This window comes from Lipotes vexillifer, unplaced genomic scaffold (genome assembly GCF_000442215.2).
Source record: "Lipotes vexillifer unplaced genomic scaffold, Lipotes_vexillifer_v1.1 scaffold189, whole genome shotgun sequence".
In the NCBI taxonomy this organism is placed as follows: domain Eukaryota; kingdom Metazoa; phylum Chordata; class Mammalia; order Artiodactyla; family Lipotidae; genus Lipotes; species Lipotes vexillifer.
Genome location: NW_006785816.1, coordinates 1,361,631 through 1,380,075, shown reverse-complemented (window position 1 = coordinate 1,380,075; position 18,445 = coordinate 1,361,631). Strand labels below are relative to the sequence as shown.

General features: G+C 41.6%; 1 pseudogene; it reads left to right on the top strand.

The window, feature by feature from the left end:
- The first annotated feature begins 7,740 nt into the window (after positions 1-7,740).
- On the top strand, positions 7,741-18,156 carry LOC103076826 (heterogeneous nuclear ribonucleoprotein A3-like; annotated as a pseudogene).
- Positions 18,157-18,445: the final 289 nt, after the last annotated feature.

Sequence of the window (18,445 nt, the reverse complement as noted above, 5' to 3'; positions counted from 1 at the left end):
GTCTGAGAAAGCCTCAGCATCCCTAGCAGTGCTGATGGAAGATATTTCTCTCCCAAAGGTAGTTAGTAAAGACTGGAGGAGGTGACTGCTACTTCAAATGTGAAGAGAGCAACACAAAACTTCAAGGAACATGAAAAATCAAGGAAAAACATGACATCACCAAAGGATTACAGTAATCTTCCAGTGTGGATCCTAAAGACATGGAGATTGTGAGTTACTGGATAAAGAATTCAAAACAGCTATTTTAAGTTTTTCTTATAGCTCTCATTGAGCTATAAGAAAACACAGAAAGGCAATTCAACAAAATCAGGAAAACCATACATGAACAAAATGATAAGTATAACAAAGAGATAGAAATAATTTTTATAAATTATTTATAAATTTTATTGTATTATTTATTATTTATAAATTTAATAAAATTCTGGAGCTAAAAAATACAATGATTGAAAAATGTAATAGAAAACATCAACAGCAGAATGAGTCAAGCAGAAAAACGAATCTGTGTGTTAGAAGAGAGGAACTTTGAAATTATCCAGTAGGAGGAGGAGAAAGGAAAAGGAATGAAAAAATAGTGAAGAAAGTCTATGTGATCTATGGGATACCATTAAAAGAAACAATTTGCAAATTATTGGAGTCACAGAAGGAGAAGAGAGGGAGAAGGGGGCAGAAAGATTGTTTAAAGAAATAATGGCTGAGAGCTTTCCAGATCTGGAGAGAGAATTGAAAAATCCAAGTTTATGAAGCTCATAGGTCATCAAACTCAAAGAGATATTCTCCAAAACACATTAAAATAAAACTGTAAAAATTCAAGGACAAAAAGAGAATCTCAAAAGCAGCAAGATAAAAGAAGCTTGTAACTTACAAGGGAACAACCCCATAAGGCTGTCAGTAGATTTCTCAGCAGAAATTTTACAGGCAGGGGGAGAGTGGGATGATATATTCTTCAGGATAGATCACATGATAGGTCACAAAACAGGTCTTAGCAACTGTAAGAAGGTCAAAATTATACCAAGTATCTTTTCTGATGACAACGATATGAAAGTAGAAATTAACAACAGGAGGAAAACTGGAAAATTCACAAAATGTGTAAACTAAACAACACACTTCTGATCACACAATGGGTCAAAGAAGAAATTTTTAAAATATATCTTGAAGCAAACAAAAATGGAAACACAATATAACAAAAGTCATGGGTTAAAGCAAAAGCAGTTCTAAGAGGGAAGTTTAGGAATTCCCTGGCAGTCCAGTGGTTAGGACTCAGAGCTTTCACTGCCATGGCCCAGGTTCAATCCCTGGTTAGGGAACTAAGATCCTGTAAGCCACGTGGCACAGAAAAAAAAAGAAAAAGAAAAAAAGAAAGGAAGTTTATAGTGATAAATACATACATTAAAAAATAAGAAAAATTTCAAAGAAACAACCAAGCTTTACATCTCAAGGAACCAGAAAAAGGGAGCCAAAGTTATCAGAAGGAAGAAAACCACAAAGAGCAGAGCAGAAATAAATGAAATAGAGACAGAAAAACAACAGAAAAGATCAATGAAACTAAGAGCAGTTTAAAAAAAAAAATTGGAACAAAATCAAGAGCCTGGAAATAAACTCTCTCTCTCTCTCTCTCTCTCTCTCTCTATATATATATATATATATATATATATATATATATACAGTCAACTAATATTTAAGAGTGCCAAGAATACTCAATGGGAAAGAATAGTTTCTTCAACAAATAGTGTTGGCAAAACTGGATAACCAGATGCAAAGGAATGAAATTGAACCCCTTATACCACTCACTAAAATTAACTTGAAATGGATTAAAGACTTAAGTAGAAGACCTGAAACCATAATACTTCTAGAAGAAAAACATAGGGAAAAATCTCCTTGACATTGGTATTGGCAACAATTTTTTGGATATGACACCAAAAGCCCAAGCAACAAAAGCAAAATTAACAGATTGGACCACATCAATCTAAAAAGCTTCTACACAGCAAAAGAAACAATCAAGAAAATGAAAAGGCACCCTATGGAATGAGAGAAAATATTTGCAAATCATATGTCTGAAAAGGCGTTAATATCCAGGATATATAAGGAACTCATAAAATTCAACAGTAAAAAAACCAAAGAACCTGATTTCAAAATGGGCAAAGGAACTAAATAAATTTTTTCCAAAGAAGACATACAAATGACCAACAGGTACAGGAAAAGATGCTCAATATCACTAATCATCAGGGAAATGCAAATCAAAACCACAATAGATATCACCTCACACATGTTAGAATGGCTATTATCAAAAGGACAAGAGATAACAAGTGTTGGCAAAGATGTGGAGAAAATGGAACCCTTGTGCACTGTTGGTGGGAATGTAAACTGGTGCAGCCACTATGGAAAACAGTATGGAGGTTCCTCAAAGAATTAAAAATAGAACTACCATCTGATCCAGCAATCATACTTCTAGTTATATATCTGAAAGAAATGAAATCAGGATCTTGAAGAAATATCTACAGTCCCACGTTCATTGCAGCATTATTCACAATAGCCAAGACAGAAAAGACTCGTGTCTGCCAACAGGTGAATGGATAAAGAAGATGTGGTATATATACACAATGGAATATTATTCAACCATGAGAAACAAGGACATTCTGCCATTTGTTAAAATATGGATGGAACTTGAGGGCATTAGGCTAAGTGAAATAAGTCACCCAGAGAAAGACAAATGTTATTTGATATCACTTACATATGGTATCTAAAAAAGCTGAACTTATAGAAACAGAGAGCAGAATGGTGGTTACCAGGGGCTTGTGGGTGGGAGAAAAAGGGAGATTTTGGTCAAAGGTTACAAACTTACAGTTATGAGGTAAATAAGTTTTGGGTACAGCATGGTGAGGCGGCAAAGATGAGGTCCCACGTAAGTGTTTGGGTGGGGTCCTGCAGGGATTGGCAGCCATTTCTGCTCCAACGGAGACCCCTCAGGAAACAAGTGCTGGCCTCCAGCTTCTTGTCAGTCCAAGACCAGTCAGCTGAAGAGGGGGTGGGCAGGGCTTGGGTGAGTGCACTGGGTCCTCAAGGCATGGGGAAGTGCTCCTCACTCCAGAGAAACCTTGGGAGTGACTGCCTCTGGAAACCCCAAGGACAGAAGCCAATCCTCCTTTTGTTCTTCTTTCTCTGGTGATCAGGAACCTGGGAACTGCTCCATTCACCAGTTTCTGGATTCCTCTTGTTGTGTTCTTCTCAATAGTTGAGGCAGCCTCCTACTCAGTATTGGCCTTCCTGCCATCCTGGATGTTACCATTCACCCATTCACCCACCCATCGAAAATGTACTGAAAACTAGAGATTCAATCATGAGGAATAGCCAGATCTTTCTCACAAGCAAATCACATCTGCTGGTCATTATGTCCTACCTGGACTTTCTCTCAGCTCCTGACCCTGTCTGTGTCCTCCTCTAGGTCCCAGCCCCATCCCACTGCACTCACCAGAGCAAGGCTGGCAGTAGTGGACAGCTATTGTTTTACACATGCCCAGAATCCTTTCCCTTTCTTTCTTCTATGACAAATGATTCTGGTAGGGCTGTTAATCATAGTGTCCTATCTCCAATCTTGTCTTGTCTCCATGGAAACAATGGTTGATCCAAGAAGTGAGCATAAGACCCAAGCTGGGCCAATTAGATCATTTCCTGAGATTTAAAAAAAATTTTTTTTGAATTTTCTTTTATTTTTTTCATACAGCAGGTTTTTATTAGTCATCCATTTTATATACATCAGTGTATACATGTCAATCCCAATCTCCCAATTCATCACACCACCCCCACCCCCACCCCGCTGCTTCCCCCCTTGGTGTCCATACGTTTGTTCTCTACATCTGTGTCACAATTTCTGCCCTGCAAACCGGTTCATCTCTACCATTTTTCTAGGTTCTACAGATATGCGTTAATATGCAATATTTGTTTTTCTCTTTCTGACTTACTTCACTCTGTATGACAGTCTCTAGATTCATCCACGTCTCTACAAATGACCCAATTTCGTTCCTTTTTATGGCTAATATTCCATTGTATATATGTACCACATCTTCTTTATCCATTCCTCTGTCGATGGGCATTTAGGTTGCTTCCATGACCTGGCTACTGTAAGTAGTGCTGCAGTGAACATTGGGGTGCATGTGTCTTTTTGAATTATGGTTTTCTCGGAGTATATGCCTAGTAGTGGGATTGCTGGGTCATATATATGGTAATTCTATTTTTAGTTTTTTAAGGAACCTCTATACTGTTCTCCATAGTGGCTGTATCAATTTACATTCCCACCAACAGTGCAAGAGGGTTCCCTTTTCTCCACACCCTCTCTAGCATTTGTTGTTTGTAGATTTTCTGATGATACCCATTCTAACTGGTGTGAGGTGATACCTCATTGTAGTTTTGATTTGCATTTCTCTAATAACTAGTGATGTTGAGCAGCTTTTCATGTGCTACTTGGCCATCTGTATGTCCCCTTTGGAGAAATGTCTACTTAGGCCTTCTGCCCATTTTTGGATTGGGTTGTTCATTTTTTTAATATTGAGCTGCATGTGCTGTTTATAAATTTTGGAGATTAATCCTTTGTCTGTTGATTCATTTGCAAATATTTTTTCCCATTTGAGGGTTGTCTTTTCGTCTTGTTTGTAGTTTCCTTTGCTTTGCAAAAGCTTTTAAGTTTCATTAGGTCCCATTTGTTTATTTTTGTTTTTACTTCCATTACTCTAGGAGGTGGATCAAAAAATATCTTGCTGTGATTTATGTCAAAGAGTGTTCTTCCTGTGTGTTCCTCTAAGAGTTTTCTAGTGTCCAGTCTTACATTTAGGTCTCGAATCCATTTTGAGTTTATTTTTGTGTATGGTGTTAGGGAGTGTTCTAATTTCATTCTTTTACATGTAGCTGTCCAGTTATCCCAGCACCATTTACTGAAAAGACTGTTTTTTCTCCATTGTTATCTTTGCCTCCTTTGTCATAGATTAGTTGACCATAGGTGCATTGGTTTATCTCTGGGCTTTCTATCCTGTTCCATTGATCTATATTTCTGTTTTTGTGCCAGTACCATATTGTCTTGATTACTGTAGCTTTGTAGTATAGTCTGAAGTCAGGGAGTCTGATTCCTCCAGCTCCGTTTTATTCCCTCAAGACTGCTTTGGCTATTCGGGGTCTTTTGTGGATCCATACAAATTTTAAGATGATTTGTTCTAGTTCCATAAAAAATGCCATTAGTAATTTGATAGGGATTGCACTGAATCTGTAGATTGCTTTGGGTAGTATAGTCATTTTCACAATATTGATTCTTCCAAACCAAGAACATGGTATATCTGTCCATCTGTTGGTATCACCTTTAATTTCTTTCAACAGTGTCTTATGGTTTTCTTCATACAGGTCTTTTTTCTCCCTAGGTAGGTTTATTCCTAGGTGTTTTATTCTTTTTGTTGCAGTGGTAAATGGGAGTGTTTCCTTAATTTCCTTTTAGGATTTTTCATCATTAGTGTCTAGGAATGCAAGAGATTTCTGTGCATTAATTTTGTATCCTGCAACTTTACCAAATTCATTGATTAGCTCTAGTAGTTTTCTGATGGCATCTTTAGGATTTTCTATGTATAGTATCATGTCATCTGCAAACAGTGACAGTTTTACTTCTTTTCCAGTTTGTATTCCTTTTATTTCTTTTGTTCTCTGATTGCCGTGGCTAGGACTTCCAAAACTATGTTGAATAATAGTGGTGAGAGTGGACATCCCTGTCTTGTTCCTGATCTTAGAAGAAATGCTTTCAGTTTTTCACCATTGAGAATGATGTTTGCTGTGGGTTTGTCATATATGGCCTTTATTATGTTGAGGTAGATTCCCTCTATGCCCACTTTCTGGAGAGTTTTTATCATAAATGGGTGTTGATTTTGTCAAAACTTTTTCTGCATCTATTGAGATGATCATATGGTTTTTATTCTTCAATTTGTTAATATGGTGTATCACATTGATTGCTTTGCATATATTGGAGAATCCTTGCATCCCTGGGATAAATCCCACTTGATCATGGTGTATGATCATTTTAATGTGTTGTTGGATTCTTTTTGCTAGTGTTTTGTTGAGGATTTTGCATCTATATTCATCAGTGATATTGGTTTGTAATTTTATTTTTTCGTGGTATCTTTGTCTGGTTTTGGTATCAGGGTGATGGTGGCCTCATAGAATGAGTTTGCGAGCATTCCTTCCTCTGAAGTATTTTGGAAGAGTTTGAGAAGGATGGGTGTTAGCTCTTCTCTAAATGTTTGATAGAATTCACCTATGAAGCCATCTGGTCCTGGACTTTTGTTTGTTGGACGATTTTTAATCACAGTTTCAATTTCATTACTTGTGATTAGTCTGTTCATATTTTCTATTTCTTCCTGATTCAGTCTTGGAAGTTTATACCTTTCTAAGAATTTGTCCGTTTCTTCCAGGTTGTCCGTTTTATTGGCATAGAGTTGCTTGTAGTAGTCTCTTAGGATGCTTTGTATTTCTGTGGTGTCTGTTGTAACTTCTCCTGTTTGAGGAAGTGCCACACACATTTTCCACAGGGGCCTTGCCATTCCACATTCCCGCCAGCAATGTACAAGAGTTCCAATTTCTTCACATCCTTACCAACACCTTGTATTTTTACATTTTAGCTGTCCTAGTGTGTGTGAAGTAATAGTTCACTGTAGTTTTGATTTGCATTTCCCTAATGACCAAAGATATTGTGCAAGTTTTCATGTGCTTATTGGCCATTTGTATATCTCTTTGGAGAAATATCTATTCAGATCTTTGGCAGATTTTTCTTTTTTTTTTTTTTTCTAGTTTAGTTGTAGGAGTTATTTATATATTCTGAGTACTATACCCTTATCAATATATGATATGGAAATATTTTTTCTATGGATTGTCTTTCCACTTTCTTGATAGTGTCCTTTATGCACAAAAGTTTTAAATTTTGAGGAAGTCCAATTTACCTATTTTTTCTTTGATTGCTTGTGCTTTTTTGGTGTCCTGGCTATTTTTGTACATTAATTTTTTCATATAAACTTTGGACCCAGATTATCTTGTTCTAAAACTTTTGTTGGCATTTGTCGAGGGATGGGTTGATTAATTTAGAGAGAGGGACTTTCCTGGTGGTCCAGTAGTTAAGAATCCACCTTCTGATGCAGGGACATGAGTTCAATCCCTGGTCAGGAAATTAAGATACCGTGTGCCATGGGCAACTAAGCCCACACGCCGCAACTACTGAGCCCATGTGCCACAACGAAAGTTCCCACATGCTGCAACAAATATCCCACATGCCAGAACTAAGACCCAACACAGCCAAATAAATAAATAAATAAAATAAATTTTTTTTTAAAATTTAGAGAGAATCGTGGTCTTCTTAAAAGGGAGATTTTTATCAAAGACCAGGATACACCTTTCCATTTACTCAAGTCCTTTCTGTATTCTTCAGTAACACCTTAAAGTTTGTTTCACATAGATCCTACACTTTCTATCAAGTTTTTTCTTGGTATTAATCTTTTCTTATTATTGTAAATTAGTCTAATGTTTAGATGCTGACAACTAACAAAAGTGTTTGAAGTATTATGTGAGCTATACTATTTTCTATGGTCCAAATTCAGGCCAAGTTCAGATCTGCAACCTCAGATCTACTCCAACACTTTGCTTTATAGGTAAGGACGCTGAGGTCTAGAGATGCTGAGTGACTTACTCAAGGCTGCACAGCAGGTAGGCAGCAGAGATGGCACTATGGCCCAAGTATTCTGTCTCTACATTTCGCCTTACTCTGAATCCAGAGCTCTGTCATCTTACCAACCGCCATAAAATACAGGAATCTAGGAAAGCAGTGAATGTTCTTACATGCACTGGGAACTTGTAGTTGCCTAGGGATTGACTTCACCAATCAAGATAGGAGTTAGATAAAAATTAGACAAAAATTAGGAAAACAGGAAAATAAAACAATGGTTAAGTGAGAAAAAAAGCAAAAATTCAGACAGACACACACTTGCCTACGTGTGTGCACATACACCCCCCCCCACCCCGCCAAACCCTCAAACCTCCAGAGCTTCCTGCCTGTGAACCGAAAGGAGGAGTATGAGTTTCCTGGCCCTGCTGGTAGGTGCCTTCTCAAAGGCCCCATCGTCCTCCACTTCCTGAGGAGGCTGCAGCCAAAGAGACTGCTTTTCTCTTCTTCTTCCAGTCACGGCTGCCTTGGCCTCTGCCCCCAGGCACCATCCTGGGGAAGGACAAGATGAAGTGGATGGCGCTTGTTACGGTGGCCACCCTGCAGGCACACTTCCCAATTACAGGTAAGGCCAGATGTATCGGATGTATCGATGGCAAGGAACTTTTCGGAGCCCTTTGTGCATGTGTGTCGGGGGTGGAGGGAGATAGCCGAGGGCTGGTGAGTCGCCAGTGTCTCCTTTAAATCCTGCCCTCCCCAAATCAATGAGCAGCTGAGCGGGGAGGGTCCGGCTTGATGCAGGCATCTGCCTCATTAAGGCCAAGCTGGGTATCAGCTCAGAGCCAGCTGCTCGAAAATACACCTGTGCAAAGTATGGATTTTTCCAGTGATGAAAGGAGAGAGAAAAGTCTGTGGTGGGGAAAGGATGAGGAGAAACTGAGGCAGGCCCCATGTGGACAAGAAGAGAGGGAGTATTTAACAGAAGCCGGGAGGGACCAGAAAATGTCAGCCAGGCCATGTTTCATGCTGAGGCACTTTTCTAGTCTTTATGTCTTCTTCTTTCGTCCCCTTGCTGGCTCCGTCACTCAGCCCCTTCTTCCTTCGCCAACAAAGAACATTGCATTTCTTGTTGGTTAGAGAGGGTCATGGCTGTGGCCCTGGCTGACCTGAAACACCTTGATGGGCCAGAGACTGACTGGGTTAATGAAGGAGGGAAGTGGCCTTCTTCAGGGTCTGTGTCTAGGCTTAGCTCTGACTTGGCTGCCTCTGTACCCCACAGCCAAGGGCTGCCCGATGACACACCCATCCAGGCTCAGTGACTAACCCACCGCCTCTTGCTTCAGGCAGCTCTCTGTCTGAGGCCATAAAGCCAGAGATGCTGATAGAATGTAGGGGACAGATGAGAGGATGTGACTTGTTAAGTAGCCACCACGAAGAGCAACCAACCAACAAGAGAACCTACTCCTCACTTCATTCCAGTCCTTAGAGTCCGGCTTTTCTAGAATCCTTTTACCCTTACCGTGTTTTCTAGCTCAGATAATAAGAAGAAGTGAAAAGAAGACAAAATGGACTCTGCCTCTGGGCATTGGCATCCGGGCATTTTTTACAAAATATGGGACAAACTGTATTTGAATTTAAGAAACCAGGAGAGTGGTCACAAGCCAATGTCCTTCCTCCACTTGACAGCTCACCTTGGTGTGGGAGGGAGTTTGGCGACAAGGGTGAGAGGGCAGGAAAGGCCATTGGCACTTTTGTTCCTGCCAGGGAACATGGCACAGCTGCCGCCTAGCACCTCGGGGGTTTCGAGGACTAAGAAATCGTGGGGTTTTCTGTAAGATCACAGCTCTCTTCTCAAAAAAGCTTTCTTGGGTATGAGTCACGCAGTGCCATAGGTAAGAACACCAGGGCGAGCCCAGAGCAGCCCATCCTCGTGTGCAGGGCCCAAGAGGACCCAAGACGCCAAAACAGCCTGTGAATTCAATGACTTCAGGGGGAACCGCTGACAGCGGTAGATTCAGACCTTGGGCTTCAGGTTTGGGGGACGGCACTTGGTAGATAATTCTACCACGTGAAGTTTCCTCAGGGGTCTATTTGTGTTGGGTCTTGGGGCCAAGGCTGGGGCAATGGAATTAGAAGAGAAAATAAAAGCTGCTTGGGTGCTGGTGGCTGCCAGGAGTGGTAAACAAAACCCCACCCAGAAGACAAGATGGGAGCTATGGCCCATTTCCACAAGGTTTGTACAGAAAGAAAAGCCTTAGATTCATCTTTCAATGCCACTTGCTTTGCTGGTGTGGAGATTGAAATTTCAGCTATTTTTAGATAAAGTTCCTGGACAAAAGTTTTCCAAAGTGTCCTCGCCCTGTTGAGGGAAGGCTGGGGAGGCTTAGAGAGGCCTTCAACACCGAGGGCCACAAATGGCACCCGTGTTGGCTGAGAAGACACACTCTGTGATTTCCTTTGGAAGAAAGGCTGCTGACTGACAGAATTCGAGTTGAGGTCTTCCCTCTTTTCTTGCTCAGTTAAGTTACTCATCCCCGAACCCTTTTAAAGCATCTTCTTTTTACTAAGACTTTTCCATTTGCATTTTCTTGCAAATGCCCAGATCATTAAGATCACGGCAAATAATGACCCAGTCCGTCTACCTGAGGAGGTCTCCCTGGGTGAGTCTGCCAAGATGGTAAGCCGAGGCTGGAAGGGATTAAGATGGTGTGTCTAATGGCATGGGCAGACTTCTGCCTGCAGAGCGCTCAACTCCTCAGTGCCTCTAACTCCCTGCCTCACAGTGGTCAGTGTGACCTTGGTCCTTCCTTTGTAAGGAAATGCAGCTTTGACACAAAGTCTCAGGAAATGCATGCTCCTAGGTGTGGTGGGAAGAGTCAGGCCAGTCACATTGCTGCCAGTTTCCCAGCTGTGCAACCTTAGGCAAGTTACTTAACCTCTCTGGGCCTCAGTTTTCTCACCTCTAAAGTAAGAATAACCTTCATTGCAGAGCTGTGAAAATGAGAAGTAAATGTTGTGTGCCTGATATGTACTAAACAGTCAATACGTGAAAGTTGTATTAATTATTACATCCTGGCCTGTTTTCTTGTTCTCATTATCCAGGGACAGGAAATGGAAACCCATGGTTAGGATTCTTAATTTGCTCTTGATTGTGTTGTAAAGCAGCACTGGGCATTTCCTTCATCTGTTGAAATGCAGCTCATCCTTCTTTTGGTTTCTGAGCATACCTGTAACAGCTCAGGAACATAGCGGTGATCCCTCCCCAGTGGTGGGCCCAATTGTGAACAAGCATCAAAACTTTGCTGGGTCATAGGATGAGCATTACAGCTACCATTTCTATTTTTTTGAGACACTTATATTCTGTAAGGGATATTCCCCCAAAGTGAAAACATGACTGACAATACATATAAGTAGTTAGGGGGAGCAAATTAGAGCACAGCCCCCCTGGGCATCACTGGTCAAGGTGGCTATCCAGAATTTGCAGCCAAATGGTTGGTGTGGATGCACAGTGACCAGGGTATTTAAATGAACACTCCTCGAAACCAGACCTTTGCTTAGACTGCTTGGAGCTGGGCTTGAGGGAAGCTTTTGTGTGATGCCAGGAAAAGTTTTTCATCGATGGCGTTTCCACCAATGGTTTATTTTGACCTCTGGTCACCTGGCTCTGCTCATCCAGATGACCTACTTCATTTTCTACCTTGGCGGTTCTCAGATTTGCTGGCCTGTTTACACATCTGCTGCGGCAAAACATGCCCCAGAAACGGTGCTGGGAAACTCTTGTTTAGGTGAATGACCCCTGCTGAATTTATTTTAAAATTCTTTTTATTTTTGCCTTTGTCTTTAAAAAATTAGATTTAATTTTTTACTGGATATGCACTTTTACTTTCAAGAATCCCTGGGCACTGTGTCTTGTTTTATTTTGAAGGATTCAGGCACCGTTAGGGAACTGTCTTGCTTTAGAGTTGTCCAAACACAAACTCTGTAATCCTTGTTCTCCTGAGCCTTATTTACCTATGGGTCAGCTAACTGATTAAATAAATAGCAACGATAGTTCAAAATAAATTTCTTCTCTGCTTGGGCCAGGGCTAGTTCTTATTAACATTAAAGTGACGGCAGATTTAATCAATTTGAGCAAACATAAAGTCCATTTGGTTAAAAAATAATCAAACTAGTCATCTGATCTGTTAATTGAAACAAAACAGTCAGTTTAGTCACTGCACATACATAGCCATTCCTTCCAGTCTCAAACACAGTCTATGTTTTCTGAGGGAAAAGACGCTTCAGTCTTGCTCAGGGATGTGTCCCAGCACTTAGCATAGTGCCTGGAGCAGAGATCACGCGCAGTAAATATTTGTTGAGTGAATTGAAAGGTGGGTGAATGAAGGAAATCTAGACCTTTCCATGTGATTAAATTCACTTTAATGGTTTATGGAGGGGGGTTGTATATTGGAGTGGCATTATTTGGGCCTTTCTTCTAGAGAATTTAGCATTAAACAAAGTACTTTAAAAAAAAACACAGAAACTAAGCTGGTGGAGGGGACAGGGCAGTTTGAGTAAACGGATGGATTCAAAATGATTTACAAGGACAGTTTCAGACAAAATCCTACCGTTGTTAAAATTTTCTGGTTGGACCATATGAAATTTCCTATATTCATTTATTTGGGACCTACAAAAATGATAATTTCATATGATTCAACTAACACTATATCTTGAAAATTAGACAAAGAAAGATGCTCATTTTTCTGACGTGGCTTTAACACTAGGGAAAAGCAGAAAATAAAGAAGGCTACCACCATTGGAGATTAACTAATGAATTAATAAACTAATGAAAGGCACCAAGGAGAAAAATAAGAGTTTGTGGATTGTAGCATAAATCGCATTCAATTGCCCAACTGCTTCAAAATATAGAAAGAAAACAAAGAAAAGCAGGATATCTAATCATTATAGTCCAAATTGGTCTAAGTTACTAAGTAAATATCCCAACTAGCTATCATTTTTTTTATCTCTCTTAATTTGAGGTATTTTACCAAAAATATCATAAAATCAGAGGAAGTTATAAATTTAAAAACTATTCCATTCCAGTATTTTTATAAGTGTTTAAATATCTTTACATAGTTGTTATTACAAAAACAACTTCAAGTGCTTTTTTTCCCTTAATATTTTATTCTGAGCATCTTTTTTGATACTTAGCCTTCATGATTGTTTTTAATCGCTATGTAAACGTCCATAGTTTATGCATCGTATTTTCTTTACTATTTCATGGACATTTGGGCTGTCTCTAATTTTTGTTATTATAGCTAATGCTGCAAGAAAATCTTTACATCTGTAGCTTTTAAAATTTCTTTTGAATTACTTCCTTGGGCTAATTTCTCCAGGGCTAACGATTAAAGGAATAGGTTAAAGTAAAGGAACATTTCACAGGATACTTTAGACTTCTGTTGAAGTCGAAACAGTTTTTCTGTCAAGGGAAGAGAGTTTTTTTCCCTAACTCTCTGACCATCTGCAAGTGTTTCTTGTCTTTTCTGGAGCAGGCGGTAGGGTGGAGGGAGAGAGGAGACCGTGGAACCAGAAAGATCTGGATACAAGTCCTGATCTGTGGCCAGTTGCCTACCTTCAGAGCCCCCTTCTTCCTCTGTGAGATGGCGGTAACCATGTCTACCTCACGCAGAGCACCGTGGAGTGGAGATACTGCTCAGAAGTGCCTACACACAAGAGGTGCTCGAAAAGCAGTAGTCATTATCATGTGTGCCTCAGTTTCCCAACCTACAAAATAAAGGATATCATTTTCCCAGTGGAAGAAAGTGGAAACCCTGGTACTAACATGCTTTCTTTGTCTTCCCTTATCACTAACTTGCAGTAAACTTGGGCAGGAATCTCTTTAGTTTTCGCATCTGTGAAATGAATTGCGTATGGTCTTGTAATTACCAAGTTTTCAAGAACGTTTAAGTTACCTAGCCTCCCACCCCACTGGTATTGGCTCATAGAATTAAGAACCTAAACTTCATTCTTCCCTGAAGCTCCAAATAAACAATAAACTTAAAACTTAAAAAAAAATCCGGACTTCCCCCTTACCACAATATTTTTAAGTCTCCAGTGGGAACCCCTGTTGTGAAAAATCCAAGGACAGATTCCAACATTTTCTGCCTTGTCCCTTATGCTTGTGCATCGGATGCAGATTTACGGCCACAAGGACTTTGTTGGTGAGCACTGACTTGAAGAGAAAGCAAATTGAGCTCTGAAGCAGCTAAACTGCAGTGGTGGAAATGTTAGGAGCTTCCACTGTCCGCTTTGGTTGTCTGTTATGATTTGTGCTACTCAGCAGCTAATTTGCAGGCTCAAGGGGAAAAAAATAAATAGAAAGCATTCAAACAAGGACAGGCAGGATCCTCGCTGGTCCAGACCACTGTTCTGTTAGTACAGTCATCCCTTTATATTTACAAAATGCTTTCCAGCACCTTCATTCATAACCATCCAATGGCAAGTAGCAGAAAAAGTATTGATTTTAAGATTCTCCTTTTATAAACAAAGAAAATGAGGTTCAGAGGTTTGGTGACTCGCCTCAGAGTAGAACCAGGCTCCAAACACGGTTTCTCTGATCCCTTGTTCAAGGTATGTGCTCTCGAATGTTCTATGCAGCCTATCTACCAGGCCTGCTGTCAATTTGCAGTATTATACATCAGATGGCTGAATTCTGAAGCAGATTTTTGAAGGTATTTCCCCTTAGTAAGCACGTATTATGATTTTCCTCTCAATTTCTGAAAGAAATAATTGTTTTGATGCTGAATATTCTCATTTAAATATATGTTTTTCTGCTGAGTATGAAGTATTTGGTTGTTAATATAGAATTGCATTTTTCTCTGGCCTATTATTACAGTTCTGAAATCATGTTCTCCCCAATTGGTAAAATCCATATTTTCTGTTTTGCTCTTAATAAATATACCTATTTTGGAGCTTTTCTTGAGAGGGACCGGCCCCTTTCTGTGCGTGCAGGTACCGCTCCCCTGTCCTCTCCCCCGCCGACCACGTTATACATAGGTGGAACTCAAATGTGTAAATCAAAGTGTAAATTATATCATATTTAAGAAGACTTGATCCTAAATAGTAGCCGTTAACCAATCTGTTTGGTAAGAATGTATCTTCATACAGTGTGTAAGGTTTTGTGGGGTGAGGTTTTCTGAAAGAATAGCACAGTATTACACACAGATGCTGGGCTGAGATTTGTTTTTTTATATAAATCCTCAAGGAGTGGGAGAATTACCTTTAAATGACAAATATCTATAATCAATTCTTAATTTCTTTTTTTCATAAATTTTATTTATTTATTTATTTATTTATTTTTGGCTGTGTTGGGTCTTCGTTGCTGCACACGGGTTTCTTTGGTTGTGGTGAGCAGTGGCTACTCTTTGTTGTGTTCTCTTGTTGCGGAGCATGGGCTCTAGGTGTGCGGGCTTCAGTAGTTGTGGCACGTGGGCTCATTAGTTGTGGCTCGTGGGCTCTAGAGCACAGGCTCAGTAGTTGTGGCACACGGGCTTAGTTGCTCTGCAGCATGTGGGATCTTCCTGGACCAGGGCTTGAACCCGTGTCCCCTGCATTGGCAGGCGGATTCTTAGCCACTGTGCCACCAGGAAAGCCCTCAATTCTTAATTTCTTATGTCAGATTTTAGCCTTGAGTCCACTTGCATCTGCCTGGGCTGAACTCAGGGAGTGCAAACCCTTTGGCTGTTGACTGGAGCAAAGCAAACCAAGATAAGAAATCTGATGCTCAGAGCAGAAGCATTAAATTGCCAGATTGTGAATATCGGTGGCTCTTAGTGGGGCCACTCCCCAAGCTGACTGGGAGGAGGGCTGGGAAAGGAGAAGTCTCTGAGAGGTTCTCCAGCTATTTGCAGGGCTGCTGGGTTATAGGTGCATTGCCTTTGCCAAACCCTGGAGTTGGGGAAGATGGCTCAGAACACAAACCAACAGCACTATTTAGGATTAAACAAATCACCAATTCTCTCTGTCGCTGTAGATACTAGAAAGTCAGCTGTGTGTTCCTTCATTTCACCAGGTCCCCAGCATGAGATGTTGCACTGGCTCGAAGCCATCATGTGAATGTCGGCCCTGAGTTAGGTCTGCCTTTTCCTCATGCAGGCTGGGAGTGGCAGTGGAGGCTTGGAGGGAGGAGATATTACAGGCAGAGTAGAAGAGACAGCCTGGGGGTGGGGCGGGGGGCTTTTGATCTGAAGCTGTGGGAGGCAGACTGGCCAGAGCAGCGTGCTCTGGGGAGAAGGCCTCTGAAAGGGGGCTGCAGCGTGGGACCAGCCTGTGCCCAGGCCCTGTCCTGTGGGTTATAGCTCGGCGTGGGTGCGGCACGCACATGTGCTGGTGTGTGTTTACCTGTGTGCTCTGCTGGGGGTACAGATGCCTGTGCCCCAGTGTGCATGTGAAGGTGTGTGTGAGGCTGTGTGTTTGTGCATGTGTTCCAGTGTGGCCCAGTGTGTGGGTGCATTGTGTGTGCGCCTGTTCGTATGCAGATGGACGTGTCTTGCGTCTGCAGGTAAGTCTTTCTGTGTGCACCAGTGAGTGGCTTTCTGTGTATAATGTGTGCATTTAAGAGGAGGTTGGTGGCAGCAGGACAGCTCTGTAGAAGGAAGGGCAAACATTGCTTGAGCTTAGAACTGGCAAACTAGGCAGGAGAATGGCAGGGCTGAGATTTCACTGAGCCCATTCCAGGCATTCTGTGCGGAAGGGAGTCAAGAAGACTTCTGTCCAAACTAGAATCCCTAGGACCATGGAGAGGTGGGAGCAGCTTCTTCACAGATGCAGAGACGTCTCAGGTCTCCCAGCTGCCCTCAGAACTCGGCCATCTCCCAAGTAAGCCTGCTGTCTTTCTTTCTTTCCACCTTCCACCCAGTTCCCTCTACTTCGAATGCCTACCCTATTCCCACCCTGACCTGTGGAAACCCTGTCTTCCCCTTATAACGAAGTCCAGATACCTGGGGATCTCCCAGACCCACTGTTGACATTGTTACCAGTGTTGAGGTGAAAAAGGAAGGTGGAAAATTGTTGTTCTCATAACTCAAGGTTAAAAACCCAACACAAATAGTTCCCTACGGTGAGCCCTTCTCAGAGTGGAGGCCCAGCACACAGAGTTTCAGGAACATGTACCCGTCAGCAGAAAATGTCACCAGTTCCCCAAATTCTCACCAGTTCCTCCCACAGTGGCCATCCTCTGAGTTTTTTTTTTTTTTTTTGGTATGCGGGCCTCTCACTGCTGCGGCCTCTCCCGCTGCGGAGCACAGGCTCCGGACGCGCAGGCCCAGCAGCCATGGCTCACGGGCCCAGCCGCTCCGCGGCACGCGGGATCCTCCCGGACCGGGACAGGAACCCGCGTCCCCCGCATCGGCAGGCGGACTCCCAACCACTGCGCCACCAGGGAAGCCCCATCCTCTGAGTTTTGACTAAAAGAGTCAAAATACATTTGATGCTTTTCTTTCTTCCTGCCCTCAGAATAGATAAGCAATTCAGTAAGGTGGCTTGTGGTGACCTATTCTGGCTGTCGAGAGTTGGTATCGCCAGATTGATAGTTATTTTTAATATCTGGTTATTCAAACCATTTGAATAGCACATTTGCCCACAAGGGCCGCCTTGCTCCTCCATTGGGAAAGAGAACGTGGAACTAGAAGGAAAAGGGAGGAGGTGCCTGGCAGAAAATGGTGCAAATGGCACACTTTTAGGCCTTACAGACCTTTCTAAGGCGATGAGAATTTAATTCTGTGTCCTGTCTTTTCTTTGCAACACCCAGTTGAAAATATGAATTAAAAAAAAAACGTTTGCTGCTTTAAAATACTTCTTGATCTGCCGTTCTTGCTAAAGTACTTAGAATTATACATATCTTGCACCATGGCCATGATCCAAAGGAACCAGAGCAACTGAGAAAACTGTTCATTGGTGGTCTGAGTGCTGAACATTTTGAGAAGTGGGGCACACTCACAGACTGTGTGGTGATGAGAGACCCCCAAACCAAACATCCCAGGGCCTTTGGTTTTGTGACTTACTCTTGTAGTCGCACGAGGTGGATGCGGCAATGTGTGCTGGACCACACAAGGCTGATGTGCGTGTGGTGAAGCCAAAGAGAGCTCTTTCTAGAGAGGCTTCTGTAGAGTCCATCTAACAGTGAAGAAAATTGTTCTTGGTGGTATTAAAGAAGGTACAGAAGAATTTAATTCGAAAGACTACTTTGAAAAGTATAGCAAGATTGAAATCATAGACATTATGGAAGACAGGCAGAGTGGAAAAAAAGAGAAAATCTGCTTTTGTGATTTTTGGTGATCATGATACAGTTGATAAAAACTGTTGTTCAGAAACACCACACTCTCAATGGGCATAACTGTGAAGTGAAAAAGACCTTTTCTAAGCAAGAAATGCGGTCTGTGGGATTGCAAAGAGGTGGAGGTGGAGGTGGCAACTTTATGGGTCATGGAGGACACGTTGGTTGAAGAGGAGCCTGTGGTTGTGGAGGTAGGTGGTGGCAGCAGGATGGCGGTGGATATCATGGATCTGGAGGTGATGGTGGCAACTACTGTGATGGTCCTGGTTATATCCTTAGAGGAGGCTAACGTGGTGGTGGACCAGGATATGCAAACCAAGGTGGTAGAAATGCTAGCGGTGGCAGAGGATATGATGATTATAATGAAGGAGGACATTTTGGTGGTGGTAACTATGGTAGTGGAGGATACTATAATGATTCTGGAAATTATAGTGAACAACAGTAATAAAATTATGGGC